Source organism: Alosa sapidissima, chromosome 21, assembly GCF_018492685.1.
Source record: "Alosa sapidissima isolate fAloSap1 chromosome 21, fAloSap1.pri, whole genome shotgun sequence".
NCBI lineage: Eukaryota > Metazoa > Chordata > Actinopteri > Clupeiformes > Clupeidae > Alosa > Alosa sapidissima.
In genome coordinates, this window is record NC_055977.1 from 9,745,643 (window position 1) to 9,757,778 (window position 12,136).

The 12,136-nt window shown below is 53.2% G+C and overlaps 37 non-coding genes across 37 annotated transcripts; all 37 read left to right on the forward strand.

Moving 5' to 3' along the window:
- Positions 1-66: 66 nt before the first annotated feature.
- trnam-cau lies at positions 67-138 on the forward strand. The gene has a single exon. It is a non-coding gene; the product is annotated as a tRNA-Met (tRNA).
- A 402-nt stretch (positions 139-540) lies between these two features.
- trnar-ccu lies at positions 541-613 on the forward strand. The gene has a single exon. It is a non-coding gene; the product is annotated as a tRNA-Arg (tRNA).
- Positions 614-619: 6 nt separating this feature from the next.
- Positions 620-691, forward strand: trnam-cau. Its single transcript has one exon. It is a non-coding gene; the product is annotated as a tRNA-Met (tRNA).
- Positions 692-952: 261 nt separating this feature from the next.
- trnam-cau lies at positions 953-1,024 on the forward strand. Its single transcript has one exon. It is a non-coding gene; the product is annotated as a tRNA-Met (tRNA).
- A 402-nt stretch (positions 1,025-1,426) lies between these two features.
- trnar-ccu lies at positions 1,427-1,499 on the forward strand. Its single transcript has one exon. It is a non-coding gene; the product is annotated as a tRNA-Arg (tRNA).
- A 6-nt stretch (positions 1,500-1,505) lies between these two features.
- Positions 1,506-1,577, forward strand: trnam-cau. Its single transcript has one exon. It is a non-coding gene; the product is annotated as a tRNA-Met (tRNA).
- A 261-nt stretch (positions 1,578-1,838) lies between these two features.
- trnam-cau lies at positions 1,839-1,910 on the forward strand. Its single transcript has one exon. It is a non-coding gene; the product is annotated as a tRNA-Met (tRNA).
- A 402-nt stretch (positions 1,911-2,312) lies between these two features.
- trnar-ccu lies at positions 2,313-2,385 on the forward strand. The gene has a single exon. It is a non-coding gene; the product is annotated as a tRNA-Arg (tRNA).
- Positions 2,386-2,391: 6 nt separating this feature from the next.
- On the forward strand, positions 2,392-2,463 carry trnam-cau. Its single transcript has one exon. It is a non-coding gene; the product is annotated as a tRNA-Met (tRNA).
- Positions 2,464-2,724: 261 nt separating this feature from the next.
- On the forward strand, positions 2,725-2,796 carry trnam-cau. Its single transcript has one exon. It is a non-coding gene; the product is annotated as a tRNA-Met (tRNA).
- A 402-nt stretch (positions 2,797-3,198) lies between these two features.
- On the forward strand, positions 3,199-3,271 carry trnar-ccu. The gene has a single exon. It is a non-coding gene; the product is annotated as a tRNA-Arg (tRNA).
- A 6-nt stretch (positions 3,272-3,277) lies between these two features.
- trnam-cau lies at positions 3,278-3,349 on the forward strand. The gene has a single exon. It is a non-coding gene; the product is annotated as a tRNA-Met (tRNA).
- A 261-nt stretch (positions 3,350-3,610) lies between these two features.
- trnam-cau lies at positions 3,611-3,682 on the forward strand. The gene has a single exon. It is a non-coding gene; the product is annotated as a tRNA-Met (tRNA).
- Positions 3,683-4,084: 402 nt separating this feature from the next.
- On the forward strand, positions 4,085-4,157 carry trnar-ccu. The gene has a single exon. It is a non-coding gene; the product is annotated as a tRNA-Arg (tRNA).
- A 6-nt stretch (positions 4,158-4,163) lies between these two features.
- Positions 4,164-4,235, forward strand: trnam-cau. Its single transcript has one exon. It is a non-coding gene; the product is annotated as a tRNA-Met (tRNA).
- Positions 4,236-4,496: 261 nt separating this feature from the next.
- Positions 4,497-4,568, forward strand: trnam-cau. The gene has a single exon. It is a non-coding gene; the product is annotated as a tRNA-Met (tRNA).
- Positions 4,569-4,970: 402 nt separating this feature from the next.
- trnar-ccu lies at positions 4,971-5,043 on the forward strand. The gene has a single exon. It is a non-coding gene; the product is annotated as a tRNA-Arg (tRNA).
- Positions 5,044-5,382: 339 nt separating this feature from the next.
- trnam-cau lies at positions 5,383-5,454 on the forward strand. Its single transcript has one exon. It is a non-coding gene; the product is annotated as a tRNA-Met (tRNA).
- A 402-nt stretch (positions 5,455-5,856) lies between these two features.
- Positions 5,857-5,929, forward strand: trnar-ccu. The gene has a single exon. It is a non-coding gene; the product is annotated as a tRNA-Arg (tRNA).
- Positions 5,930-5,935: 6 nt separating this feature from the next.
- On the forward strand, positions 5,936-6,007 carry trnam-cau. Its single transcript has one exon. It is a non-coding gene; the product is annotated as a tRNA-Met (tRNA).
- Positions 6,008-6,268: 261 nt separating this feature from the next.
- Positions 6,269-6,340, forward strand: trnam-cau. Its single transcript has one exon. It is a non-coding gene; the product is annotated as a tRNA-Met (tRNA).
- Positions 6,341-6,742: 402 nt separating this feature from the next.
- On the forward strand, positions 6,743-6,815 carry trnar-ccu. Its single transcript has one exon. It is a non-coding gene; the product is annotated as a tRNA-Arg (tRNA).
- A 6-nt stretch (positions 6,816-6,821) lies between these two features.
- Positions 6,822-6,893, forward strand: trnam-cau. Its single transcript has one exon. It is a non-coding gene; the product is annotated as a tRNA-Met (tRNA).
- A 261-nt stretch (positions 6,894-7,154) lies between these two features.
- Positions 7,155-7,226, forward strand: trnam-cau. The gene has a single exon. It is a non-coding gene; the product is annotated as a tRNA-Met (tRNA).
- A 402-nt stretch (positions 7,227-7,628) lies between these two features.
- Positions 7,629-7,701, forward strand: trnar-ccu. Its single transcript has one exon. It is a non-coding gene; the product is annotated as a tRNA-Arg (tRNA).
- Positions 7,702-7,707: 6 nt separating this feature from the next.
- trnam-cau lies at positions 7,708-7,779 on the forward strand. The gene has a single exon. It is a non-coding gene; the product is annotated as a tRNA-Met (tRNA).
- A 735-nt stretch (positions 7,780-8,514) lies between these two features.
- Positions 8,515-8,587, forward strand: trnar-ccu. Its single transcript has one exon. It is a non-coding gene; the product is annotated as a tRNA-Arg (tRNA).
- Positions 8,588-8,593: 6 nt separating this feature from the next.
- Positions 8,594-8,665, forward strand: trnam-cau. Its single transcript has one exon. It is a non-coding gene; the product is annotated as a tRNA-Met (tRNA).
- A 735-nt stretch (positions 8,666-9,400) lies between these two features.
- On the forward strand, positions 9,401-9,473 carry trnar-ccu. The gene has a single exon. It is a non-coding gene; the product is annotated as a tRNA-Arg (tRNA).
- Positions 9,474-9,479: 6 nt separating this feature from the next.
- trnam-cau lies at positions 9,480-9,551 on the forward strand. The gene has a single exon. It is a non-coding gene; the product is annotated as a tRNA-Met (tRNA).
- Positions 9,552-9,812: 261 nt separating this feature from the next.
- Positions 9,813-9,884, forward strand: trnam-cau. Its single transcript has one exon. It is a non-coding gene; the product is annotated as a tRNA-Met (tRNA).
- A 402-nt stretch (positions 9,885-10,286) lies between these two features.
- trnar-ccu lies at positions 10,287-10,360 on the forward strand. The gene has a single exon. It is a non-coding gene; the product is annotated as a tRNA-Arg (tRNA).
- Positions 10,361-10,366: 6 nt separating this feature from the next.
- trnam-cau lies at positions 10,367-10,438 on the forward strand. Its single transcript has one exon. It is a non-coding gene; the product is annotated as a tRNA-Met (tRNA).
- Positions 10,439-11,173: 735 nt separating this feature from the next.
- On the forward strand, positions 11,174-11,246 carry trnar-ccu. The gene has a single exon. It is a non-coding gene; the product is annotated as a tRNA-Arg (tRNA).
- A 6-nt stretch (positions 11,247-11,252) lies between these two features.
- Positions 11,253-11,324, forward strand: trnam-cau. The gene has a single exon. It is a non-coding gene; the product is annotated as a tRNA-Met (tRNA).
- Positions 11,325-11,585: 261 nt separating this feature from the next.
- On the forward strand, positions 11,586-11,657 carry trnam-cau. Its single transcript has one exon. It is a non-coding gene; the product is annotated as a tRNA-Met (tRNA).
- A 402-nt stretch (positions 11,658-12,059) lies between these two features.
- On the forward strand, positions 12,060-12,132 carry trnar-ccu. Its single transcript has one exon. It is a non-coding gene; the product is annotated as a tRNA-Arg (tRNA).
- Positions 12,133-12,136: the final 4 nt, after the last annotated feature.

Sequence of the window (12,136 nt, forward strand, 5' to 3'; positions counted from 1 at the left end):
TCCAGTCAAACTGCAATGAGAGCACTGGAGCTAATGGAAATGAGCAGGCAATGAGAACTGAGGCAGAGCAGAGTGGCGCAGCGGAAGCGTGCTGGGCCCATAACCCAGAGGTCGATGGATCGAAACCATCCTCTGCTAGGCCGAGTTTTTAGAGGCCTCTCCTGAGCGTTGACGCGCGCCATTTCCCTCAGAGTCTGGGCCAGCGCTAAGAACGGCGAGTGGAGGGGGCTTCCGACTGGGGAACCTGTAGCCACTTCCACGTTTATATACACGTTCACTTCACTTAGTCTTGATCTTCCCGTCACTTTACACTGTCGTGTAAAATGCAAACATCTCTTCAAACGATCTTCTGACATGGAAACATTTCAAATCAGGAAATATAGCCATGCTCACCTGCCACAGTCAGTCTGGAGTGCTTTCTGCCGGCTCAGGGCCCGAGACCCGAAAATTCAACACAGTGGCTTTGTCCGGCTATCCCGACATTTAAAACATTCCTTTGATACCAGTGGAGCAAAGGCTCTGATGGAGCGCAGCTGGTAAGCCCCAGTGGCCTAATGGATAAGGCACTGGCCTCCTAAGCCAGGGATTGTGGGTTCGAGTCCCATCTGGGGTGAGGCGGAGCAGAGTGGCGCAGCGGAAGCGTGCTGGGCCCATAACCCAGAGGTCGATGGATCGAAACCATCCTCTGCTAGGCTAACCCTTTAGGTGCCACGATAGAAGAGCCGCACGCATTTTGCCTTTCACAACCCACAGCCTGACACGGGAATGAAAACTACGACCGGCAGGCTTTCACTGGGGAACGTGCAGCCATTTCCGTATCCGACTACGCACCTCCTTTGACTTGTCCTGATCATCTCATCTGCATTTTCTCAAATCTGCCTTGCAATCCAGTCAAACTGCAATGAGAGCACTGGAGCTAATGGAAATGAGCAGGCAATGAGAACTGAGGCAGAGCAGAGTGGCGCAGCGGAAGCGTGCTGGGCCCATAACCCAGAGGTCGATGGATCGAAACCATCCTCTGCTAGGCCGAGTTTTTAGAGGCCTCTCCTGAGCGTTGACGCGCGCCATTTCCCTAAGAGTCTGGGCCAGCGCTGAGAACGGCGAGTGGAGGGGGCTTCCGAGTGGGGAACCTGTAGCCACTTCCTCGTTTATATACACGTTCACTTCACTTAGTCTTGATCTTCCCGTCACTTTACACTGTCGTGTAAAATGCAAACATCTCTTCAAACGATCTTCTGACATGGAAACATTTCAAATCAGGAAATATAGCCATGCTCACCTGCCACAGTCAGTCTGGAGTGCTTTCTGCCGGCTCAGGGCCCGAGACCCGAAAATTCAACACAGTGGCTTTGTCCGGCTATCCCGACATTTAAAACATTCCTTTGATACCAGTGGAGCAAAGGCTCTGATGGAGCGCAGCTGGTAAGCCCCAGTGGCCTAATGGATAAGGCACTGGCCTCCTAAGCCAGGGATTGTGGGTTCGAGTCCCATCTGGGGTGAGGTGGAGCAGAGTGGCGCAGCGGAAGCGTGCTGGGCCCATAACCCAGAGGTCGATGGATCGAAACCATCCTCTGCTAGGCTACCCCTTTAGGTGCCACGATAGGAGAGCCGCACACATTTTGCCTTTCACAACCCACAGCCTGACACGGGAATGAAAACTACGACCGGCAGGCTTTCACTGGGGAACGTGCAGCCATTTCCGTATCCGACTACGCACCTCCTTTGACTTGTCCTGATCATCTCATCTGCATTTTCTCAAATCTGCCTTGCAATCCAGTCAAACTGCAATGAGAGCACTGGAGCTAATGGAAATGAGCAGGCAATGAGAACTGAGGCAGAGCAGAGTGGCGCAGCGGAAGCGTGCTGGGCCCATAACCCAGAGGTCGATGGATCGAAACCATCCTCTGCTAGGCCGAGTTTTTAGAGGCCTCTCCTGAGCGTTGACGCGCGCCATTTCCCTAAGAGTCTGGGCCAGCGCTGAGAACGGCGAGTGGAGGGGGCTTCCGAGTGGGGAACCTGTAGCCACTTCCATGTTTATATACACGTTCACTTCACTTAGACTTGATCTTCCCGTCACTTTACACTGTCGTGTAAAATGCAAACATCTCTTCAAACGATCTTCTGACATGGAAACATTTCAAATCAGGAAATATAGCCATGCTCACCTGCCACAGTCAGTCTGGAGTGCTTTCTGCCGGCTCAGGGCCCGAGACCCGAAAATTCAACACAGTGGCTTTGTCCGGCTATCCCGACATTTAAAACATTCCTTTGATACCAGTGGAGCAAAGGCTCTGATGGAGCGCAGCTGGTAAGCCCCAGTGGCCTAATGGATAAGGCACTGGCCTCCTAAGCCAGGGATTGTGGGTTCGAGTCCCATCTGGGGTGAGGCGGAGCAGAGTGGCGCAGCGGAAGCGTGCTGGGCCCATAACCCAGAGGTCGATGGATCGAAACCATCCTCTGCTAGGCTAACCCTTTAGGTGCCACGATAGGAGAGCCGCACGCATTTTGCCTTTCACAACCCACAGCCTGACACGGGAATGAAAACTACGACCGGCAGGCTTTCACTGGGGAACGTGCAGCCATTTCCGTATCCGACTACGCACCTCCTTTGACTTGTCCTGATCATCTCATCTGCATTTTCTCAAATCTGCCTTGCAATCCAGTCAAACTGCAATGAGAGCACTGGAGCTAATGGAAATGAGCAGGCAATGAGAACTGAGGCAGAGCAGAGTGGCGCAGCGGAAGCGTGCTGGGCCCATAACCCAGAGGTCGATGGATCGAAACCATCCTCTGCTAGGCCGAGTTTTTAGAGGCCTCTCCTGAGCGTTGACGCGCGCCATTTCCCTCAGAGTCTGGGCCAGCGCTAAGAACGGCGAGTGGAGGGGGCTTCCGACTGGGGAACCTGTAGCCACTTCCACGTTTATATACACGTTCACTTCACTTAGTCTTGATCTTCCCGTCACTTTACACTGTCGTGTAAAATGCAAACATCTCTTCAAACGATCTTCTGACATGGAAACATTTCAAATCAGGAAATATAGCCATGCTCACCTGCCACAGTCAGTCTGGAGTGCTTTCTGCCGGCTCAGGGCCCGAGACCCGAAAATTCAACACAGTGGCTTTGTCCGGCTATCCCGACATTTAAAACATTCCTTTGATACCAGTGGAGCAAAGGCTCTGATGGAGCGCAGCTGGTAAGCCCCAGTGGCCTAATGGATAAGGCACTGGCCTCCTAAGCCAGGGATTGTGGGTTCGAGTCCCATCTGGGGTGAGGCGGAGCAGAGTGGCGCAGCGGAAGCGTGCTGGGCCCATAACCCAGAGGTCGATGGATCGAAACCATCCTCTGCTAGGCTAACCCTTTAGGTGCCACGATAGAAGAGCCGCACGCATTTTGCCTTTCACAACCCACAGCCTGACACGGGAATGAAAACTACGACCGGCAGGCTTTCACTGGGGAACGTGCAGCCATTTCCGTATCCGACTACGCACCTCCTTTGACTTGTCCTGATCATCTCATCTGCATTTTCTCAAATCTGCCTTGCAATCCAGTCAAACTGCAATGAGAGCACTGGAGCTAATGGAAATGAGCAGGCAATGAGAACTGAGGCAGAGCAGAGTGGCGCAGCGGAAGCGTGCTGGGCCCATAACCCAGAGGTCGATGGATCGAAACCATCCTCTGCTAGGCCGAGTTTTTAGAGGCCTCTCCTGAGCGTTGACGCGCGCCATTTCCCTAAGAGTCTGGGCCAGCGCTGAGAACGGCGAGTGGAGGGGGCTTCCGAGTGGGGAACCTGTAGCCACTTCCTCGTTTATATACACGTTCACTTCACTTAGTCTTGATCTTCCCGTCACTTTACACTGTCGTGTAAAATGCAAACATCTCTTCAAACGATCTTCTGACATGGAAACATTTCAAATCAGGAAATATAGCCATGCTCACCTGCCACAGTCAGTCTGGAGTGCTTTCTGCCGGCTCAGGGCCCGAGACCCGAAAATTCAACACAGTGGCTTTGTCCGGCTATCCCGACATTTAAAACATTCCTTTGATACCAGTGGAGCAAAGGCTCTGATGGAGCGCAGCTGGTAAGCCCCAGTGGCCTAATGGATAAGGCACTGGCCTCCTAAGCCAGGGATTGTGGGTTCGAGTCCCATCTGGGGTGAGGCGGAGCAGAGTGGCGCAGCGGAAGCGTGCTGGGCCCATAACCCAGAGGTCGATGGATCGAAACCATCCTCTGCTAGGCTAACCCTTTAGGTGCCACGATAGGAGAGCCGCACGCATTTTGCCTTTCACAACCCACAGCCTGACACGGGAATGAAAACTACGACCGGCAGGCTTTCACTGGGGAACGTGCAGCCATTTCCGTATCCGACTACGCACCTCCTTTGACTTGTCCTGATCATCTCATCTGCATTTTCTCAAATCTGCCTTGCAATCCAGTCAAACTGCAATGAGAGCACTGGAGCTAATGGAAATGAGCAGGCAATGAGAACTGAGGCAGAGCAGAGTGGCGCAGCGGAAGCGTGCTGGGCCCATAACCCAGAGGTCGATGGATCGAAACCATCCTCTGCTAGGCCGAGTTTTTAGAGGCCTCTCCTGAGCGTTGACGCGCGCCATTTCCCTCAGAGTCTGGGCCAGCGCTGAGAATGGCGAGTGGAGGGGGCTTCCGACTGGGGAACCTGTAGCCACTTCCACGTTTATATACACGTTCACTTCACTTAGTCTTGATCTTCCCGTCACTTTACACTGTCGTGTAAAATGCAAACATCTCTTCAAACGATCTTCTGACATGGAAACATTTCAAATCAGGAAATATAGCCATGCTCACCTGCCACAGTCAGTCTGGAGTGCTTTCTGCCGGCTCAGGGCCCGAGACCCGAAAATTCAACACAGTGGCTTTGTCCGGCTATCCCGACATTTAAAACATTCCTTTGATACCAGTGGAGCAAAGGCTCTGATGGAGCGCAGCTGGTAAGCCCCAGTGGCCTAATGGATAAGGCACTGGCCTCCTAAGCCAGAGATTGTGGGTTCGAGTCCCATCTGGGGTGAGGTGGAGCAGAGTGGCGCAGCGGAAGCGTGCTGGGCCCATAACCCAGAGGTCGATGGATCGAAACCATCCCCTGCTAGGCTACCCCTTTAGGTGCCACGATAGGAGAGCCGCACACATTTTGCCTTTCACAACCCACAGCCTGACACGGGAATGAAAACTACGACCGGCAGGCTTTTACTGGGGAACGTGCAGCCATTTCCGTATCCGACTACGCACCTCCTTTGACTTGTCCTGATCATCTCATCTGCATTTTCTCAAATCTGCCTTGCAATCCAGCCAAACTGCAATGAGAGCACTGGAGCTAATGGAAATGAGCAGGCAATGAGAACTGAGGCAGAGCAGAGTGGCGCAGCGGAAGCGTGCTGGGCCCATAACCCAGAGGTCGATGGATCGAAACCATCCTCTGCTAGGCCGAGTTTTTAGAGGCCTCTCCTGCGCGTTGACGCGCGCCATTTCCCTCAGAGTCTGGACCAGCGCTGAGAACGGCGAGTGGAGGGGGCTTCCGACTGGGGAACCTGTAGCCACTTCCACGTTTATATACACGTTCACTTCACTTAGTCTTGATCTTCCCGTCACTTTACACTGTCGTGTAAAATGCAAACATCTCTTCAAACGATCTTCTGACATGGAAACATTTCAAATCAGGAAATATAGCCATGCTCACCTGCCACAGTCAGTCTGGAGTGCTTTCTGCCGGCTCAGGGCCCGAGACCCGAAAATTCAACACAGTGGCTTTGTCCGGCTATCCCGACATTTAAAACATTCCTTTGATACCAGTGGAGCAAAGGCTCTGATGGAGCGCAGCTGGTAAGCCCCAGTGGCCTAATGGATAAGGCACTGGCCTCCTAAGCCAGGGATTGTGGGTTCAAGTCCCATCTGGGGTGAGGCGGAGCAGAGTGGCGCAGCGGAAGCGTGCTGGGCCCATAACCCAGAGGTCGATGGATCGAAACCATCCTCTGCTAGGCTAACCCTTTAGGTGCCACGATAGGAGAGCCGCACGCATTTTGCCTTTCACAACCCACAGCCTGACACGGGAATGAAAACTACGACCGGCAGGCTTTCACTGGGGAACGTGCAGCCATTTCCGTATCCGACTACGCACCTCCTTTGACTTGTCCTGATCATCTCATCTGCATTTTCTCAAATCTGCCTTGCAATCCAGTCAAACTGCAATGAGAGCACTGGAGCTAATGGAAATGAGCAGGCAATGAGAACTGAGGCAGAGCAGAGTGGCGCAGCGGAAGCGTGCTGGGCCCATAACCCAGAGGTCGATGGATCGAAACCATCCTCTGCTAGGCCGAGTTTCTAGAGGCCTCTCCTGAGCGTTGACGCGCGCCATTTCCCTAAGAGTCTGGGCCAGCGCTGAGAACGGCGAGTGGAGGGGGCTTCCGAGTGGGGAACCTGTAGCCACTTCCACGTTTATATACACGTTCACTTCACTTAGTCTTGATCTTCCCGTCACTTTACACTGTCGTGTAAAATGCAAACATCTCTTCAAACGATCTTCTGACATGGAAACATTTCAAATCAGGAAATATAGCCATGCTCACCTGCCACAGTCAGTCTGGAGTGCTTTCTGCCGGCTCAGGGCCCGAGACCCGAAAATTCAACACAGTGGCTTTGTCCGGCTATCCCGACATTTAAAACATTCCTTTGATACCAGTGGAGCAAAGGCTCTGATGGAGCGCAGCTGGTAAGCCCCAGTGGCCTAATGGATAAGGCACTGGCCTCCTAAGCCAGGGATTGTGGGTTCGAGTCCCATCTGGGGTGAGGCGGAGCAGAGTGGCGCAGCGGAAGCGTGCTGGGCCCATAACCCAGAGGTCGATGGATCGAAACCATCCTCTGCTAGGCTAACCCTTTAGGTGCCACGATAGGAGAGCCGCACGCATTTTGCCTTTCACAACCCACAGCCTGACACGGGAATGAAAACTACGACCGGCAGGCTTTCACTGGGGAACGTGCAGCCATTTCCGTATCCGACTACGCACCTCCTTTGACTTGTCCTGATCATCTCATCTGCATTTTCTCAAATCTGCCTTGCAATCCAGTCAAACTGCAATGAGAGCACTGGAGCTAATGGAAATGAGCAGGCAATGAGAACTGAGGCAGAGCAGAGTGGCGCAGCGGAAGCGTGCTGGGCCCATAACCCAGAGGTCGATGGATCGAAACCATCCTCTGCTAGGCCGAGTTTTTAGAGGCCTCTCCTGAGCGTTGACGCGCGCCATTTCCCTCAGAGTCTGGGCCAGCGCTAAGAACGGCGAGTGGAGGGGGCTTCCGACTGGGGAACCTGTAGCCACTTCCACGTTTATATACACGTTCACTTCACTTAGTCTTGATCTTCCCGTCACTTTACACTGTCGTGTAAAATGCAAACATCTCTTCAAACGATCTTCTGACATGGAAACATTTCAAATCAGGAAATATAGCCATGCTCACCTGCCACAGTCAGTCTGGAGTGCTTTCTGCCGGCTCAGGGCCCGAGACCCGAAAATTCAACACAGTGGCTTTGTCCGGCTATCCCGACATTTAAAACATTCCTTTGATACCAGTGGAGCAAAGGCTCTGATGGAGCGCAGCTGGTAAGCCCCAGTGGCCTAATGGATAAGGCACTGGCCTCCTAAGCCAGGGATTGTGGGTTCGAGTCCCATCTGGGGTGAGGTGGAGCAGAGTGGCGCAGCGGAAGCGTGCTGGGCCCATAACCCAGAGGTCGATGGATCGAAACCATCCTCTGCTAGGCTACCCCTTTAGGTGCCACGATAGGAGAGCCGCACACATTTTGCCTTTCACAACCCACAGCCTGACACGGGAATGAAAACTACGACCGGCAGGCTTTCACTGGGGAACGTGCAGCCATTTCCGTATCCGACTACGCACCTCCTTTGACTTGTCCTGATCATCTCATCTGCATTTTCTCAAATCTGCCTTGCAATCCAGTCAAACTGCAATGAGAGCACTGGAGCTAATGGAAATGAGCAGGCAATGAGAACTGAGGCAGAGCAGAGTGGCGCAGCGGATGCGTGCTGGGCCCATAACCCAGAGGTCGATGGATCGAAACCATCCTCTGCTAGGCCGAGTTTTTAGAGGCCTCTCCTGAGCGTTGACGCGCGCCATTTCCCTCAGAGTCTGGGCCAGCGCTGAGAACGGCGAGTGGAGGGGGCTTCCGAGTGGGGAACCTGTAGCCACTTCCACGTTTATATACACGTTCACTTCACTTAGTCTTGATCTTCCCGTCACTTTACACTGTCGTGTAAAATGCAAACATCTCTTCAAACGATCTTCTGACATGGAAACATTTCAAATCAGGAAATATAGCCATGCTCACCTGCCACAGTCAGTCTGGAGTGCTTTCTGCCGGCTCAGGGCCCGAGACCCGAAAATTCAACACAGTGGCTTTGTCCGGCTATCCCGACATTTAAAACATTCCTTTGATACCAGTGGAGCAAAGGCTCTGATGGAGCGCAGCTGGTAAGCCCCAGTGGCCTAATGGATAAGGCACTGGCCTCCTAAGCCAGGGATTGTGGGTTCGAGTCCCATCTGGGGTGAGGTGGAGCAGAGTGGCGCAGCGGAAGCGTGCTGGGCCCATAACCCAGAGGTCGATGGATCGAAACCATCCTCTGCTAGGCTACCCCTTTAGGTGCCACGATAGGAGAGCCGCACACATTTTGCCTTTCACAACCCACAGCCTGACACGGGAATGAAAACTACGACCGGCAGGCTTTCACTGGGGAACGTGCAGCCATTTCCGTATCCGACTACGCACCTCCTTTGACTTGTCCTGATCATCTCATCTGCATTTTCTCAAATCTGCCTTGCAATCCAGTCAAACTGCAATGAGAGCACTGGAGCTAATGGAAATGAGCAGGCAATGAGAACTGAGGCAGAGCAGAGTGGCGCAGCGGAAGCGTGCTGGGCCCATAACCCAGAGGTCGATGGATGGAAACCATCCTCTGCTAGGCCGAGTTTTTAGAGGCCTCTCCTGAGCGTTGACGCGCGCCATTTCCCTCAGAGTCTGGGCCAGCGCTGAGAACGGCGAGTGGAGGGGGCTTCCGAGTGGGGAACCTGTAGCCACTTCCACGTTTATATACACGTTCACTTCACTTAGTCTTGATCTTCCCGTCACTTTACACTGTCGTGTAAAATGCAAACATCTCTTCAAACGATCTTCTGACATGGAAACATTTCAAATCAGGAAATATAGCCATGCTCACCTGCCACAGTCAGTCTGGAGTGCTTTCTGCCGGCTCAGGGCCCGAGACCCGAAAATTCAACACAGTGGCTTTGTCCGGCTATCCCGACATTTAAAACATTCCTTTGATACCAGTGGAGCAAAGGCTCTGATGGAGCGCAGCTGGTAAGCCCCAGTGGCCTAATGGATAAGGCACTGGCCTCCTAAGCCAGGGATTGTGGGTTCGAGTCCCATCTGGGGTGAGGCGGAGCAGAGTGGCGCAGCGGAAGCGTGCTGGGCCCATAACCCAGAGGTCGATGGATCGAAACCATCCTCTGCTAGGCTAACCCTTCAGGTGCCACGATAGGAGAGCCGCACACATTTTGCCTTTCACAACCCACAGCCTGACACGGGAATGAAAACTACGACCGGCAGGCTTTCACTGGGGAACGTGCAGCCATTTCCGTATCCGACTACGCACCTCCTTTGACTTGTCCTGATCATCTCATCTGCATTTTCTCAAATCTGCCTTGCAATCCAGTCAAACTGCAATGAGAGCACTGGAGCTAATGGAAATGAGCAGGCAATGAGAACTGAGGCAGAGCAGAGTGGCGCAGCGGAAGCGTGCTGGGCCCATAACCCAGAGGTCGATGGATCGAAACCATCCTCTGCTAGGCCGAGTTTTTAGAGGCCTCTCCTGAGCGTTGACGCGCGCCATTTCCCTCAGAGTCTGGGCCAGCGCTAAGAACGGCGAGTGGAGGGGGCTTCCGACTGGGGAACCTGTAGCCACTTCCACGTTTATATACACGTTCACTTCACTTAGTCTTGATCTTCCCGTCACTTTACACTGTCGTGTAAAATGCAAACATCTCTTCAAACGATCTTCTGACATGGAAACATTTCAAATCAGGAAATATAGCCATGCTCACCTGCCACAGTCAGTCTGGAGTGCTTTCTGCCGGCTCAGGGCCCGAGACCCGAAAATTCAACACAGTGGCTTTGTCCGGCTATCCCGACATTTAAAACATTCCTTTGATACCAGTGGAGCAAAGGCTCTGATGGAGCGCAGCTGGTAAGCCCCAGTGGCCTAATGGATAAGGCACTGGCCTCCTAAGCCAGGGATTGTGGGTTCGAGTCCCATCCTGGGGTGAGGTGGAGCAGAGTGGCGCAGCGGAAGCGTGCTGGGCCCATAACCCAGAGGTCGATGGATCGAAACCATCCTCTGCTAGGCTACCCCTTTAGGTGCCACGATAGGAGAGCCGCACACATTTTGCCTTTCACAACCCACAGCCTGACACGGGAATGAAAACTACGACCGGCAGGCTTTCACTGGGGAACGTGCAGCCATTTCCGTATCCGACTACGCACCTCCTTTGACTTGTCCTGATCATCTCATCTGCATTTTCTCAAATCTGCCTTGCAATCCAGTCAAACTGCAATGAGAGCACTGGAGCTAATGGAAATGAGCAGGCAATGAGAACTGAGGCAGAGCAGAGTGGCGCAGCGGAAGCGTGCTGGGCCCATAACCCAGAGGTCGATGGATGGAAACCATCCTCTGCTAGGCCGAGTTTTTAGAGGCCTCTCCTGAGCGTTGACGCGCGCCATTTCCCTCAGAGTCTGGGCCAGCGCTGAGAACGGCGAGTGGAGGGGGCTTCCGAGTGGGGAACCTGTAGCCACTTCCACGTTTATATACACGTTCACTTCACTTAGTCTTGATCTTCCCGTCACTTTACACTGTCGTGTAAAATGCAAACATCTCTTCAAACGATCTTCTGACATGGAAACATTTCAAATCAGGAAATATAGCCATGCTCACCTGCCACAGTCAGTCTGGAGTGCTTTCTGCCGGCTCAGGGCCCGAGACCCGAAAATTCAACACAGTGGCTTTGTCCGGCTATCCCGACATTTAAAACATTCCTTTGATACCAGTGGAGCAAAGGCTCTGATGGAGCGCAGCTGGTAAGCCCCAGTGGCCTAATGGATAAGGCACTGGCCTCCTAAGCCAGGGATTGTGGGTTCGAGTCCCATCTGGGGTGAGGCGGAGCAGAGTGGCGCAGCGGAAGCGTGCTGGGCCCATAACCCAGAGGTCGATGGATCGAAACCATCCTCTGCTAGGCTAACCCTTCAGGTGCCACGATAGGAGAGCCGCACACATTTTGCCTTTCACAACCCACAGCCTGACACGGGAATGAAAACTACGACCGGCAGGCTTTCACTGGGGAACGTGCAGCCATTTCCGTATCCGACTACGCACCTCCTTTGACTTGTCCTGATCATCTCATCTGCATTTTCTCAAATCTGCCTTGCAATCCAGTCAAACTGCAATGAGAGCACTGGAGCTAATGGAAATGAGCAGGCAATGAGAACTGAGGCAGAGCAGAGTGGCGCAGCGGAAGCGTGCTGGGCCCATAACCCAGAGGTCGATGGATCGAAACCATCCTCTGCTAGGCCGAGTTTTTAGAGGCCTCTCCTGAGCGTTGACGCGCGCCATTTCCCTCAGAGTCTGGGCCAGCGCTAAGAACGGCGAGTGGAGGGGGCTTCCGACTGGGGAACCTGTAGCCACTTCCACGTTTATATACACGTTCACTTCACTTAGTCTTGATCTTCCCGTCACTTTACACTGTCGTGTAAAATGCAAACATCTCTTCAAACGATCTTCTGACATGGAAACATTTCAAATCAGGAAATATAGCCATGCTCACCTGCCACAGTCAGTCTGGAGTGCTTTCTGCCGGCTCAGGGCCCGAGACCCGAAAATTCAACACAGTGGCTTTGTCCGGCTATCCCGACATTTAAAACATTCCTTTGATACCAGTGGAGCAAAGGCTCTGATGGAGCGCAGCTGGTAAGCCCCAGTGGCCTAATGGATAAGGCACTGGCCTCCTAAGCCAGGGATTGTGGGTTCGAGTCCCATCTGGGGTGAGGT